Raw genomic sequence first — 13532 nt, 5'->3', positions numbered from 1 at the left:
AGGTAATTATCCAATCAATACGAAATTTTCAGCGATTATTAAGAGAAGAATGAACTTTATAACAGTGTACTTATTTTTCATAAACGATATTTATATATATATATTTTTTTTTTTGCTTACAAAACTCCCCCTTGTTTTGAGGGGGTTCCAAATATGCTTAAAATAATCATCTGAAACTGAACAAAACATATTGTGTTGTTGTAAGGGACAGAAATATAGATTTAAAAAAAAAAAAAATTGTTTGCATACCTTATTTTGACGTCTGAATATCAGAACTTCGATTGTGTTTAATTATCCCGCTTTTGAGTTTTGAAGTGTGAAATTCGGTGAATATGTTAAGTAAAATAATTAAAGTTAAGCAAAACAAAAGAAAAAAAATTTTTTTAATATTTATACAAAAAAAGCTATTTTAAAATCTTTGATAAATAAATTAACAATTTTTTTTTTTTTAGCTAGCCGAATAATGCATGACCATTATTAAACAGGGCATGCTTTGAAGAATCGATACAAAAAAAAAAAAAAAAAAAAAAAAATCGATAAATATTGTGCCCTTTGTGTTAAAAATAGCATCATTTTTTTTATCCCGTTTGAAAACATTTGCCGCCTTTCGACTACGGTGGACCAAATGCGCTGAAATAATTTTTTTTTTATTATGCTTTAAATTGCCCCCCCCCTTCATTTTGGGGAGCCTGGCCCCCACACACATACACATTAAAAACCAAACTCATACAAATGGTCACCCATCTGGTACTGGCCAGCCTCAGCGTTAATAATACATTGAAATTTTCGTCACTGAAAAAGAAGTTTTTTTTGGCCTATTTGGTTTTCCATAGTTTGCTTTTTATTAAGTACAAACGTAAACATTGTCTAGATCGACGCGAAGTAACTGGTTGCCTATATGAATAAGTGGAATTATTTGAAATCCAGGTACTTATATTATAATATTTTTGCATATTCTCTTAGAAAATCATCCTAAATCTTAGTTAGACAACAAATAAATAAATTAATTATTTCAAAAACCGTTTTTTAAAAATATTTATGTACGTTTTTTGTGCAAGCCAAAAAATGTCAATTGTTAACTTTTTGGGAAAATTTAACATTTAAAATTTAATTAAAAATAGTAGAAAAAGTTTTACATTATTCTGTTTTCTATATAATAAAATTCAGGGTTTTATCTTTCTGGAAAAAAAAGTTACTCAGAAATACTGGATTTTAATAAATGTAATTTCATTTTAAAAAACAACTTGATTTTTCGGCCATTTTTGGCGGTGTCTAGTTTAAATTAAGGCTAGTCAATCGAAAAGAGAGGATGACTTTTGAAAATATCTGCGAAAAAAGTGACCCCTCCCTGTAGAAAAGTGCCCAGTTGAGGGTGAAGGATTTAATGATTTAGGCAATTTTTCAATATTTGTCGTCCGTCTGAAGGGTCAAGCTTCAAAACGATACCGATCTCGTGAAAATCTGTCACCTCTGTTAAAAGTTTTAGACAGACATACATACATACATACATTTAAACAGACAGGTAAGATTTATATTATAGATTGTCAGCACTGGTGGTTATTGGCGATTGGTTCTGGTTTGACACAATTACAAGTGCAACAGGTTCATCAGAGCACATTCCATTAAAATATTTGTAAAACAGAAACGGAGATGCAACATTGTGGTGATGGGACAGGGGTTGGAGCTTATTTGACAAAGTGGGAAATATTAGACTGAAAACTTTTTTGGACCCTATCCAATTCATGACCAGTATCGACCTCCATTGGGTTGCTCCAAAATTAAATTTGCAGGCACTGGCCTCCTCGGCAACAATCTATATATACGACTGTTGCGCGAAAATTAGAGAGAAGAAGGAAGAGAGTTTCGGGAGATTGCTGGTTGATTTCGGGGAGACCAGATCGTATAGAGACGTGACCCCCTCTACTTCCTCATCCCCACCCGTCTGACGCTGTCTGTGAGGAGATTTGAGACTTGAAAAACTTATTAAGAACTGAATGATATTTGTAAAAACATTTGTACATAAGTTTGTGAAATCAATACTGTAGAATAGAGTTTTACGCATTTGTCTTTCTTCTTGCCTGCGGCTTTGATATTCGCTTTCAGCATACAGGATTCAATGTAACAACCCTCAGAGAAGAACTAGATGATACGAGCTGAGATTTCCAGACAAACAGGGGTTCTAGCCAGCTTCATCAGTGAGGGGTTACCATTTTATTATATCTACAGAGATTAACTTATATCCTGACAAAATAAACTTAGAAACAGTTTTTATATGCATACACAAAACCAAGTTTTAACGGAATTTAATGAATTTAAAAGGAATAAATCAAGATATTGAAATTTAATATGCATTAATTTGTATATCAATGAGTTAATTAAATTTGTAGGCACTGGCCTCCTCTGCAACAATCGATCATGAATGAGCAGTGTCAGCTCCATTAAACTGTTTTGAAATGAAGTTGACTGGTTACTGTCACGTTTTTGTTTTTTTTTTGAATGGCAAAAAGTCATAAAAAACTAAGAAAAATGAGAGATATGTGAAATCATATTGGAATCTGTAAGCTAAATGATTTATGTGAAGAATTGTTTTGCATTGAAAAAAAGTAAAAGTCAGAAAAGTTACAATATGATCCAGAAGAATTTTTAGTTTTAGCGAACGTATTCGAAAACAACACTGAGAAAGGTTTTGTCTGTGTTAAAAAATATGAATTCATAATTTGAAGAATGACTGGTTCTAATTGTAAGGTGTTAGTCTAATTGGTGATTGCTGGCTGTTTCGTCATTCTGCTAAACTAAGAACTAAATGTAAGCATCAATTATTTTCTATGTAATATGTATGAAATTAATACGTTTAAATTGAATAATTTACTGGTAGCATGTGGCTAAGTATGACTTTGTAAAAAAAAGACCCAGTGATTTCAGGTTTTGTGGGAGGACTAAATTTAAAGAAGGAGAAATAATTGCTACTAGCAATGTGGGATTACATAGTTGAGAGAGTGAAGCAAGTAGGGCAAAATATAATATTTATAAAATGTAACAAAATGTGTGTATTCTTGCTGAAAACATGCTGCAGTGTGAGCAATGGTGAGTGTGAAAGATTTGCAGAGAAGTGTTTTCCTATAGTGTCGATAGTTGGGTAGGGAAGCATTGTGACGTAATCCCCCATTGGGGAGCTTTAGAACTACGCTGAGGTAGCTAATCGTTCCCGGGTGACACCAGATAACCTGAGGATTTAAAATAGAGAATATAAATATATATATTTTATTTCATGTCATCTGACCTTAGCGGGTCATGCGAATTAGTATGTCTGTAAAATTCAGATCCCAGATTCGGGAATTGCACACACGCAAAAACCTGAAGCTTTTCGATTTCGTGGCAAAATCTTATTGGCTGGGGAATCTTCCACCCCCATCTATACCTCACTATATATACGACTATTGCGCGAAAATTAGAGAGAAGAAGGAAGAGAGTTTCGGGAGATTGCTGGTTGATTTCGGGGAGACCAGATCGTATAGAGACGTGACCCCCTCTACTTCCTCATCCCCACCCGTCTGACGCTGTCTGTGAGGAGATTTGAGACTTGAAAAACTTATTAAGAACTGAATGATATTTGTAAAAACATTTGTACATAAGTTTGTTAAATCAATACTGTAGAATAGAGTTTTACGCGTTTGTCTTTCTTCCTGCCTGCGGCTTTGATATTCGCTTTCAGCATACAGGATTCAATGTAACAACCCTCAGAGAAGAACTAGATGATACGAGCCGAGATTTCCAGATAAACAGGGGTTCTAGCCAGCTTCATCAGTGAGGGGTTACCATTTTATTATATCTACAAAGATTAACTCTACCGTACTCTGTGTTGTCAAGAATTCAGTTGACTTTCATTTGTTTCACTAATTCCCTCCACTACAAATAGTTAATTTTAAATAATTTTGATAAATTCAATTTCATGACTACATCATTTAGTTACAAGGTGTTTTCAATAAGTTTCCAGACCATTTTGGTACAGGCATTTAAAATTTCATAGACTCTTGAAAATTTCAATATGTTATTGCTATACATCTTATGGGATGACTGACCAATTTTTATGATTTCAGGTTCAAATGAACAGCTACAGCAGGAATTCGAATACACACTACTAAAGCCTGATTGTCATAACTGGTAAATTTCAAAAATGCAATCTGGACGTGAGGACACGTTAAAATAATGATATGCAATAAAATTCTGTTTTAAACTTGGAAAAAAGCCACAGAAACGTATGGAATGCTTCAGACTGCTTTTGGACCATCTTGCATGAATCGAGCATTAGTTTTTGAGTGGAGGGGTCTGTGAGGGAGGAGGAGAGGTATGAGAGGAGTAAGGAAGTCAGAACACGAGAGTTGATTGGCCAAATAAAGATTTTCATGGAGAAAAACTATTGTGCATCTATTAAGACAATAAGTGCACAGTTTGATGTCAGTGTGAGAACTGTATATACAGTTGCGAAGAACTGAAGATGCAGAAGATTTGTGCAAAGTATGTCCCAGGAGCGCTCAGAAATCAGAAAGAAAGATGTCACGACAGCAGAGAAATGGTCAAGTTGATCAATTCAGATCCCGCAGTTCTTAATGCTTTGGTGACCTGCGATGAAAGTTGGAGTAGGAACAGTTTGATTTTATGGCAAATCAACCACAGTGGGTCTTTTTACTTTTTATTTTTTTTTTTTTTGCATTTTCATCCCAAACAAAACATGGTGCCACTTTAATGTAGGATGCTACTATGTGAGACTTAATTGTAGGGATACTATGTAGGGAGTTGAGTAGCAAGATAGCTGTTTATATTACATTTGAACTTCTGCATGTCAGTACAATTGGGGAAGCAGGAACCTGAGGTATTTTTTTAGATTAGGTCCACCTCCGCAATTTCCTTTTAAATGACGACTTTTATAAGTTTTCTACTATGCTGAATACGGAAATCGCATTGAAATTTTGCAGAAATAATTAGTTATCGAGATATAAAAAGTTGTATTATGCATTGTATTCTTTGACGGTCATCGTTTTTATGCGCGTGCGCGCACTCCATACACAAATCTGCGCACGTAACAAAGATGGCCGCCAAATAATACAATGCATAATACAACTTTTTATATCTCGATAACTAATTATTTCTGCAAAATTTCAAGCCGATTTTCGTATTCAGCATAGTCGGAAGCTTCTAAAAGTCATCATGTAAAAGAAAATTGTGGAGGTGGACCTAATCTGAAAATTTGCCGAACCTGGAAAGGAATTCCAAAATCTAGTTGTTCTGGGGAAGAAACTGTTAGAGCAGAAGGCTTACAATCATCTGGGAATCTGTAGGTGTGGAATTTTGCTGCTTGTCAGGTTTGTTGGGGGGGGGGTTACATCGAGGTAACACAAGGGCTTGTAGTTTGCCAAATGTAAATTTAATATTTAAGGACATTACTAATTATCTTTAAAATACACACAGAAAAGTAATATTAAATTTATTCATATTATTTTGATTCATCGGATTTTGGATGGAATTTCGAGCAGAACCCTTCATTTACTTCATGGGGGTAGCGTGCTCTTGTTCCGTCAGCCATGATTGGATAGAAGTAGTAAGTAATTAATTCACTCATTTTTTTTTTGGGGGGGGGGCGCAGTGGTTAGAGTGTTCGAAAAAAATCATTTGTAAAAAGTGATATTCTCTTGAGGGCTGAAGGTTCAATCCTCAGTGTGGGCGATAGAAAAATACAGTTGCGAATTACTTTGGACCTCTATACCGACATTTTTGCCCGTACCTATATGAAACGTTTTAGCAAAAAAAAAAAAAAAAAAAAAAAAAAAAAAATTAATTAAAAAAAGTAGATTGATTTTTTGTTAGGGAGTAAAACTACTACGCTGGGTTAGGTTGCAAAAAAAAAATAAATAAATAAATAAAATAAAATAAAATAGAAAAAAAAGGTGCTTCTTCAGTTTATTGCCGAAATTGAAGACGCCATTTTTTTCCACGCACTTGCTAGTAAAATTTAAGGGATATATCATTACGATTACTTCCGGAAAGGGAAATAAATTTTTTTCACGCAAATAAATAACAAAAATAATTGTTTAATTGGAAATGTTTCGATTTAATTAATGAGAACGGGAAAGTTTTTCATGGATCATTTTATTTTTTTTATTAAAAACAGAAAATGACATGTACATAATGGTTTAAAATTTATCAAAATAATTGTAAAAATATTGATTGAAATGTTTGCGTAAAAAAATAATTTAAAATTGGATTTGTATAAAATAGTTTTCTTTTTTTTTCTCGAACAAATAAATAATTGTAAACAAATTAATTTAAATGATTGTTTTTTTTTTTTTCGGGTTTATATTACTGTACACAAATTCGAAAAGGTTAAAAATAAATAAATGTTATCAAAAGAAAGATATTTTTCGTGTTTTTATTATTATGTTACAACATGTTTATTCAACTCGAAAACATACATTGTTTACCGAGGTATTGGAAAATTCAAAATGGCGCCCGACTCTCTCTTTAACATGGTAAGTTCGGGAAAAGGTGTTATAAATAATAAACTAGACAAAATACTATTAAAAAAACACAGAATATATATCAACCTATGTCACGGTAATATATATTGAGCGAGTTTTTAACAGTATTTTGTTTAGTTTTATATTTATAACACCTTTTCCCAAACTTACCGTGTTAAAGAGAGAGTCGGGCGCCATTTTGAATTTTCCAATACATACATCGGTAAACACAGTATGTTTTTCGAGGTGAATAAACATGTTACATTAAATAAAAACACTGAAAACATATCCAGTTAGGTAGAAAAGTAACTTATCTTGCCTTTGATAACATTTATTTGTTATATATTTGTTTTTTTGACAATTTTTTCGAATCTATGTGTACAAACCCGTTTTTTCTTTTTTTAACGGGGAAGTTTTTTTTTTTTTTTTCTTTCTTCTAACATGGAAGTGGGTACAGTCAAGACCGTCTTAAAAGACAAGATGGCCGGTGGGCAAAAATAATTTAATCTGCTGACGTCATCACGGATAGTCCATACCGGTGACACCGGTAGTCACCGGTAGGCATTCGTAACGTCTTGAAGTCAGTGTAATATTTCTTTTTTTATTAAAATGCCTTCACGGTGCATCGTTCCAACTTGCTGAGGAAATTATCGTAAAGGACCAAAAAGTGACAGTATTTTCATTTCCGAAAGATAAAGAATTATAATGCAGTAAAAAAAAAAAAAAGATTTTACACCATCTCCATTCAGCAAAGTAAGTTTTAACGTGCTCCCCCCCCCCCCTGTATTTAACACGATGTAACTATAATTTAATTCAATATTATCATCCTAAATGTTCTACCATTCAAAAGAAGAAGCTTCAAATAAATTGCTAATATTAAAAAAAAATTTTTACAGCATACAAAACTAATGAAAATGCGAGACAACATCGACTCTTTAAAACACGATTTTTTTAAGCTGTTGACACGCGTTTTAAAAATCTAACAATAATTTATTTTTCTGAAATTTTTCAATATTTAAAAATAAATTATGCCGGCTGATAAAATTTTTAAACTTTTTTTTAAAGCTAGAAAGATAAAATTAAAAAATACTTATTTATTTATATATATATATATATATATATATATATGAAACTAAACTAAAAAAAAAAAAAAAAAAACGCGCGTTCACGCGTGGTCTTAAACAGTCTTGGCCTTCGGGACCAGATCAAAGTGTAGTATCTGTTCTCTAGATGCTGCATTCTATTTCTTGTTCTCTTTCGGTGGAGGAGAAATCCTTCACGACTGAGACAATTTTTATTTTTGTACCTTTTCTCCACGTTAAAAAACGACCCTGGTGTCTAACTCTGTCCCGTGGGGAGGCATAGTAAATAAGTACAATTCATTTCATTAACGTAATTGGGTTTGTATTACTGTACACATAGATTCGAAAAAGTTGTCAAAAAACAAATATATAACAAATAAATGTTATCAAAGGCAAGATAAGTTACTTTTCTACCAAATATTTTTCGTGTTTTTATTCAATGTAACATGTTTATTCAGCTCGAAAAACATAGTGTTTACCGATGTATTCGAAAATTCAAGATGGCGTCTGATTCTCTCTTTAACACGGTAAGTTTGGGATAAGGTGTTATAAATAAAAAACTATACAACATACTATTAAAAACCCGCCGAATATATGTCAACCTATGTCACGGTAACATATATTGAGCGAGTTTTTAACAGTATTTTATCCGGTTTTGTATTTATAACACCTTTTCCCAAACTTACCGTGTTAAAGAGAGAATCAGACGCCATCTGGAATTTTCGAATACATCGGTAAACACTGTTTTTCGAGCTGAATAAACATGTTACATTGAATAAAAACACGAAAAATATATCCAGTTTGGTAGAAAAGTAACTTATCTTGCCTTTGATAACATTTATTTGTTATATATTTGTTTTTTGACAACTTTTTCGAATCTATGTGTACAGTAATACAAACCCACGTATTTTAACAAACTGAAAATATTGATATAAAAAAATGATTTTGCATGTTATTTTTGTTATGTGGTGAAATAATCTTAAATAAGAAACATGATTTTTTTCTTTAGGTTAATTTTTTTACTGTGCAATATTTCATGAATTTATTAAAAATATTGTTTTTGATTTTGAAAAAATATTGTGGTTCATTTTGATTAAAAAATATTCATTTTGATTAAAAAATATTCATTTTGATTAAAAAATATTCATTTTGATTTAAAAAAAATATTCATTTTGATTTAAAAAAAAAGTTTAATTTTAATATTTGTTTATTGTCTTAACTCATATCAAATGTTTTGCTTGTGTTCTGCTTCAAATATTCATAATCTTACATGCATAATTTTCATTTAATTATATTAAATAAACTTCAAGTTTATTTCAAATCAAATCGTGTTCCTTCACTTTTTTAAAATGTAATTTATAAGTAATTAAAGAACGCATTCTAATCTTTAAAATCTATAATACAACGAAATATTCAATTGCTTATAATATACTTAAACAAATAACTTGTGTTTTTTTTTTTTATTATTATTAATATTAGATGAGTTTCAGTATAAATCGTGTTCTTTCTTTATTTTAATCCAATTTTGAAGTTTTGTAACGCTGTCTGTAAAAATTACTGTTCATTATTGACAGTCTAAGAGTTCCACATATCTTGCTTGTTGGGACCTCGGCGATGACGTCATTTTTTCAGCTGGCCGGCCATCTTTATAACGAAGGCCACGGTAGTTCTTTAATCAACTCTAAAATACTTCTAAACGAACTGTCTCCAAACTTTCGTCGCCACATAAATTCGGCTAGATATGACTCCAGTAATACTCCACCATATGCGTGTGAGTTGAGTTCCACATTCTAGTTTCTTTTTTTTTTTTTTTTTTTTTTTGTCTCGCACCACATACGCTCAACATGGTTTGTGGTTGCACTTGAAATTTGGGTCCACAAAATTATACTGATCAGTATTCACACGCAAATGGTGGAATCCTTCCTGAGCCCGATTGTCATAGGCTTTCCAGCAATCTGACACTATTGTCGTCCCCGGTCTTATGAACCGCTTTATTAGTTACTGCAATTAATGTTCCCGCAACTCTACGGGGAACGGTTACCAGAAAACCTGATCTTGTGGCAGGTTCATATCCCCCCAAAATCCATAGCTGGCGTGGTAATCGGGCAGTGTGTAGTGTGATGTTTTCGTTTTAAAAACAAACTTTCGTCTATCCCTTTCCGGAAGTAATCGTTCGGCCAGATAATATATCCCTTAAATTTTACTAGCAAGTGCGTGGAAAAAAATGGCGTCTTCAATTTCGGCATGAAGCACAAAAAAAAAAAAAAAAAAAAACTTTTGTTTATTTGAGCCATTATTGTCGGCGTGTTCTCGTCCGCCATGATGATCGTCGGTTTAACTTACTAACTCGACGCTGCTTGTTTTTCTAAATACGTTAAAACACAAAACTTATCAAGAGTAACTTATCTTGCCTTTGGTAACATTTATTGGTTATATATTTGAATTTTTAACTCCCCCCTCCCTCCCGCTTGTTGGCTTCTCTACTATATCCTACATCTTAAAGATCCTACTAAACTGAGGCAATTTAAATTTTTGTTCCAATCAAGAGCCTTTTAAACCGACCTTATGTCCCTATTTACAATGCCTCCCCACGGGACAGAGTTAGACACCAGGATCGTTTTTTAACGTGGAGAAAAGGAACAAAAATAAAAATTGGGGTTTGTATTACTGTACACAGATTCGAAAAAGTTGTCAAAAAAACAAATATATAACAAATAAATGTTATCAAAGGCAAGATAAGTTACTTTTCTACCAAACTGCACTGCAGCAGCACACTTTGTTGATCCTGGCGGCCAAGACAAAAGAATATATTTTCGTATAGAATAAATAAAATATTAGAGTTTTATTGTTTTAAGTTTGTTTTTAATATTATAAATATAAAATATTTCATCTTATTTATTAAAAAAGATACTTGATGAAATATTTGATTTCTTGCAGAACGTGCTATTTTTTTTTTTCAAATATTATTTTAAGTTTTAATTCAAGTTTTATACATTTTTTTTTTATTAAACTGTTAGGCTGAAGAAACAAAATAGTTTTAAAAAAAAAAGAAAAAAGTTCCCTTCTAATGTTAAGAATGGCTTTCTAAATAACGTTATTATTCCAGCACGCTTGGCCTTTTGGCCAAAGAGGCTGGCCGAGAGAAAAATCATTTAAAATTTACAACAGAGATGAGATGGATCAACCAACCTCACCATCCCCCCCTTTCTTTTTGAGTTGGCCTTGTGCCTAGGTTTTTTTGTTCATTTTCCCAATTGTATGTTTTTCCTGTGAATAAAAAAAATTTAGGGTTTGTATTACTGTACACATAGATTCGAAAAAGTTGTCAAAAAACAAATATATGACAAATAAATGTTATCAAAGGTAAGATAAGTTACTTTTCTACCTAACTGGATATATTTTTTGTGTTTTTATTCAATGTAACATGTTTATTCAGCTCGAAAAAACATGCAGTGTTTACCGATGTATTGGAAAATTCAAAATGGCGCCCACAACACTCTCTTTAACACGGTAAGTTCGGGAAAAGGTGTTATAAATAATAAACTAGACAAAATACTATTAAAAAAAACACCGAATATATATCAACTTATGTCACGGTAACATATAATGAGCGAATTTCTAACAGTATTTTATCTAGTTTATTATTTATAACATCTTTTCCTGAACTTACCTGTTAAAGAGAGTGTCGGCCGCCATTTTGAATTTTCCAATACATCGGTAAAAACTGTATGCTTTTCGAGCTGAATAAACATGTTACATTGAATAAAAACACGAAAAATATATCCAGTTTGGTAGAAAAGTAACATATCTTGCCTTTGATAACATTTATTTTTTTTTATATATTTGTTTTTTGATAACTTTTTCGAATCTATGTGTACAGTAATACAAACCCAAAAATTGCAAATTTAAAATAAAACGTGCGAATTATTTCCTTGTTTTCAAAAATCGTTTGTTTATAAAAACCTCTTGCAAAATAAAGTCCACGATTTCAACCATGATTTCAATTTTAAAAATAAAACATCCGGAAACTTTTTTTTCCCCCCTTTTTTTTAAATCTAATATTAAATAAATAAAAAGATGCACGAAAATAAAACTTACCAACGACGACAGAAAATATAAATTCACTCGATTGTATAGAGAGAAAAACGTTAGGAGTCCGATATGTTTGGCAACAAGAAAAATTCTTGAAAGTTCCAGGAAAATCTTAATGAGCGAATTGCGGTGTAAAGCAACCGGTGTTCACCTACTTTTATCCCCAGCTGAAAATTAGTCCGGCTCGAGGCAAGAAGAAGCACTTGTAGGCGAAAAACTTGTTAACTGTTCTTAACTGAAAAAGTTGTCAAAAAACAAATATTTAACAAATAAATGTTACCAAAGGCAAGATAAATTACTCTTCTACCTATCTGGAAAAGATTTTAGTATTTGTACTTACTTTAAAATGTTTATTAGGTTCGAAAAACAAATAGTGTCAATCGGAGTTTGTTTTACTGTACACATAGATTCGAAAAAGTTGTCACAAAACAAATATATTAAAAAATTTTCTAAAATAATACCAGTAAGTGTTATCAAAGGCAAGATCTTGCCTTTGGTAACAGTTATTTGTTATATATTTGGGGGGGGAGTTGATCACTTTTTCAGTTTGCAGCACTTAGCAGATGAAATTGCAACAAATACAAGTAGGAGCGAATTCTCACGGCTGGAAATTTTGAATGCATTTCCTTCCTGGCTTGTCCAATAAGAAGCCGGCTCTCAGTCATGTGATCGAGTTTATATAGGTTAAATCGGCAACTAACTCTCTCTCTCGCACACACACACACACACACAACAACAACAACAACAACAACAACTCCATGTGGAATGAACCTATTGGTCCCAAGTTATCTCCACACACGGACTTCAATACGGAGCACACATAGAACACTTTTCTCATTCAACAGGCCTGTCTAATCTTTAATGTACGTCTCCACACAGGAACACTTTCCACGACAAACCCGTTTCCTTATTCTGCTAATAAAGATGACCAATAAAGCCGTTAATTAAATGCTAGAAAGAAACATCTTGTCTTTTCTACATCTTGGTGACGCCCGACGTGATAGCAAACATACAATGTTTGTCGACATCTTATTAAAGGTTTGTTGTCTATAATAAAACATACCCGATAAATTAATATATATATTAGCCGGATTATGAATCAAGTGACAGACTGATTCCCATTAGATCACTAAAGTTAAGAAACGTTGAATCTGGTTAGTAGTAAATGGGTGACCGTTTGAGAATACCAGATGTGAAGGCGAAGACATCCTCCCTGTAAATGTTAACGTCAAAAATGTAAGAAAACATGAGATTGTACTGCGATTGCAGACTAAACTAATTCAACACTATTTTATCTACCTCATGCCAGAATGTTCGAGTCTTCCAGCTCCACCTCATAATAAATATGCTATAATAGAACTTTTATCAAAGTGGAAAGTCTGGTTAGTTTTTATTAATTTACATTTGAAGAACTCGTTTAAAAAACTGGTTAAGAGTAATACCTTTAGGGTTATATATATTATTCCTTATTGGAATTTTTATTGTTGAGATGAGCATTGTATGTTGATTTTATTTTATTTCGGACTATTAGTCTCATCTTATCTTTTTATTGGTGCGCCAATAAAAAGATAAGATGAGACTAATAGTCCGAAATAAAATAAAATCAACACCTTTAGGGTTATGTATTAAGTTTAGACTAGCTAAAAGGTAATGCATACTATAGAGAAAAAAAAAAAGCCACGTATTTCTGAGTTCAGATAATAGCGCAGGTATAATTTGGTAAATGTTCATTTTCATGGCACACTTTTTTTTCTTTTCGTTTTAAATATAAGAAAAAGCAGCCTATCCTGCCTTGACAGAGTACAAAATAGACTTCGTGGCTTAGTGGGGGATGCCCTTTTCTCTT

At 32.3% G+C, this 13532-nt stretch overlaps 1 protein-coding gene across 2 annotated transcripts in view; it reads right to left on the bottom strand.

Moving 5' to 3' along the window:
• Window positions 1-11835, bottom strand: part of LOC145296965 (metallo-beta-lactamase domain-containing protein 1-like) — an 87270-nt gene extending 75435 nt beyond the window's left edge. The window contains exon 1 of one of the 2 annotated variants that reach the window (XM_080143193.1): window positions 11693-11835. The gene's annotated coding sequence lies outside the window, so the exon portion shown is untranslated. The remainder of the gene's footprint in view (window positions 1-11692) is intronic. The other variant, XM_080143194.1, reaches the window with a different exon arrangement.
• Between the last annotated feature and the right edge of the window lie 1697 nt (window positions 11836-13532).

The sequence above is a fragment of the Euprymna scolopes genome, chromosome 17 (assembly GCF_053919585.1).
Source record: "Euprymna scolopes isolate OS-2025 chromosome 17, ASM5391958v1, whole genome shotgun sequence".
Taxonomy (NCBI): domain Eukaryota; kingdom Metazoa; phylum Mollusca; class Cephalopoda; order Sepiida; family Sepiolidae; genus Euprymna; species Euprymna scolopes.
This window is presented reverse-complemented; position numbering and strand designations above follow the sequence as displayed.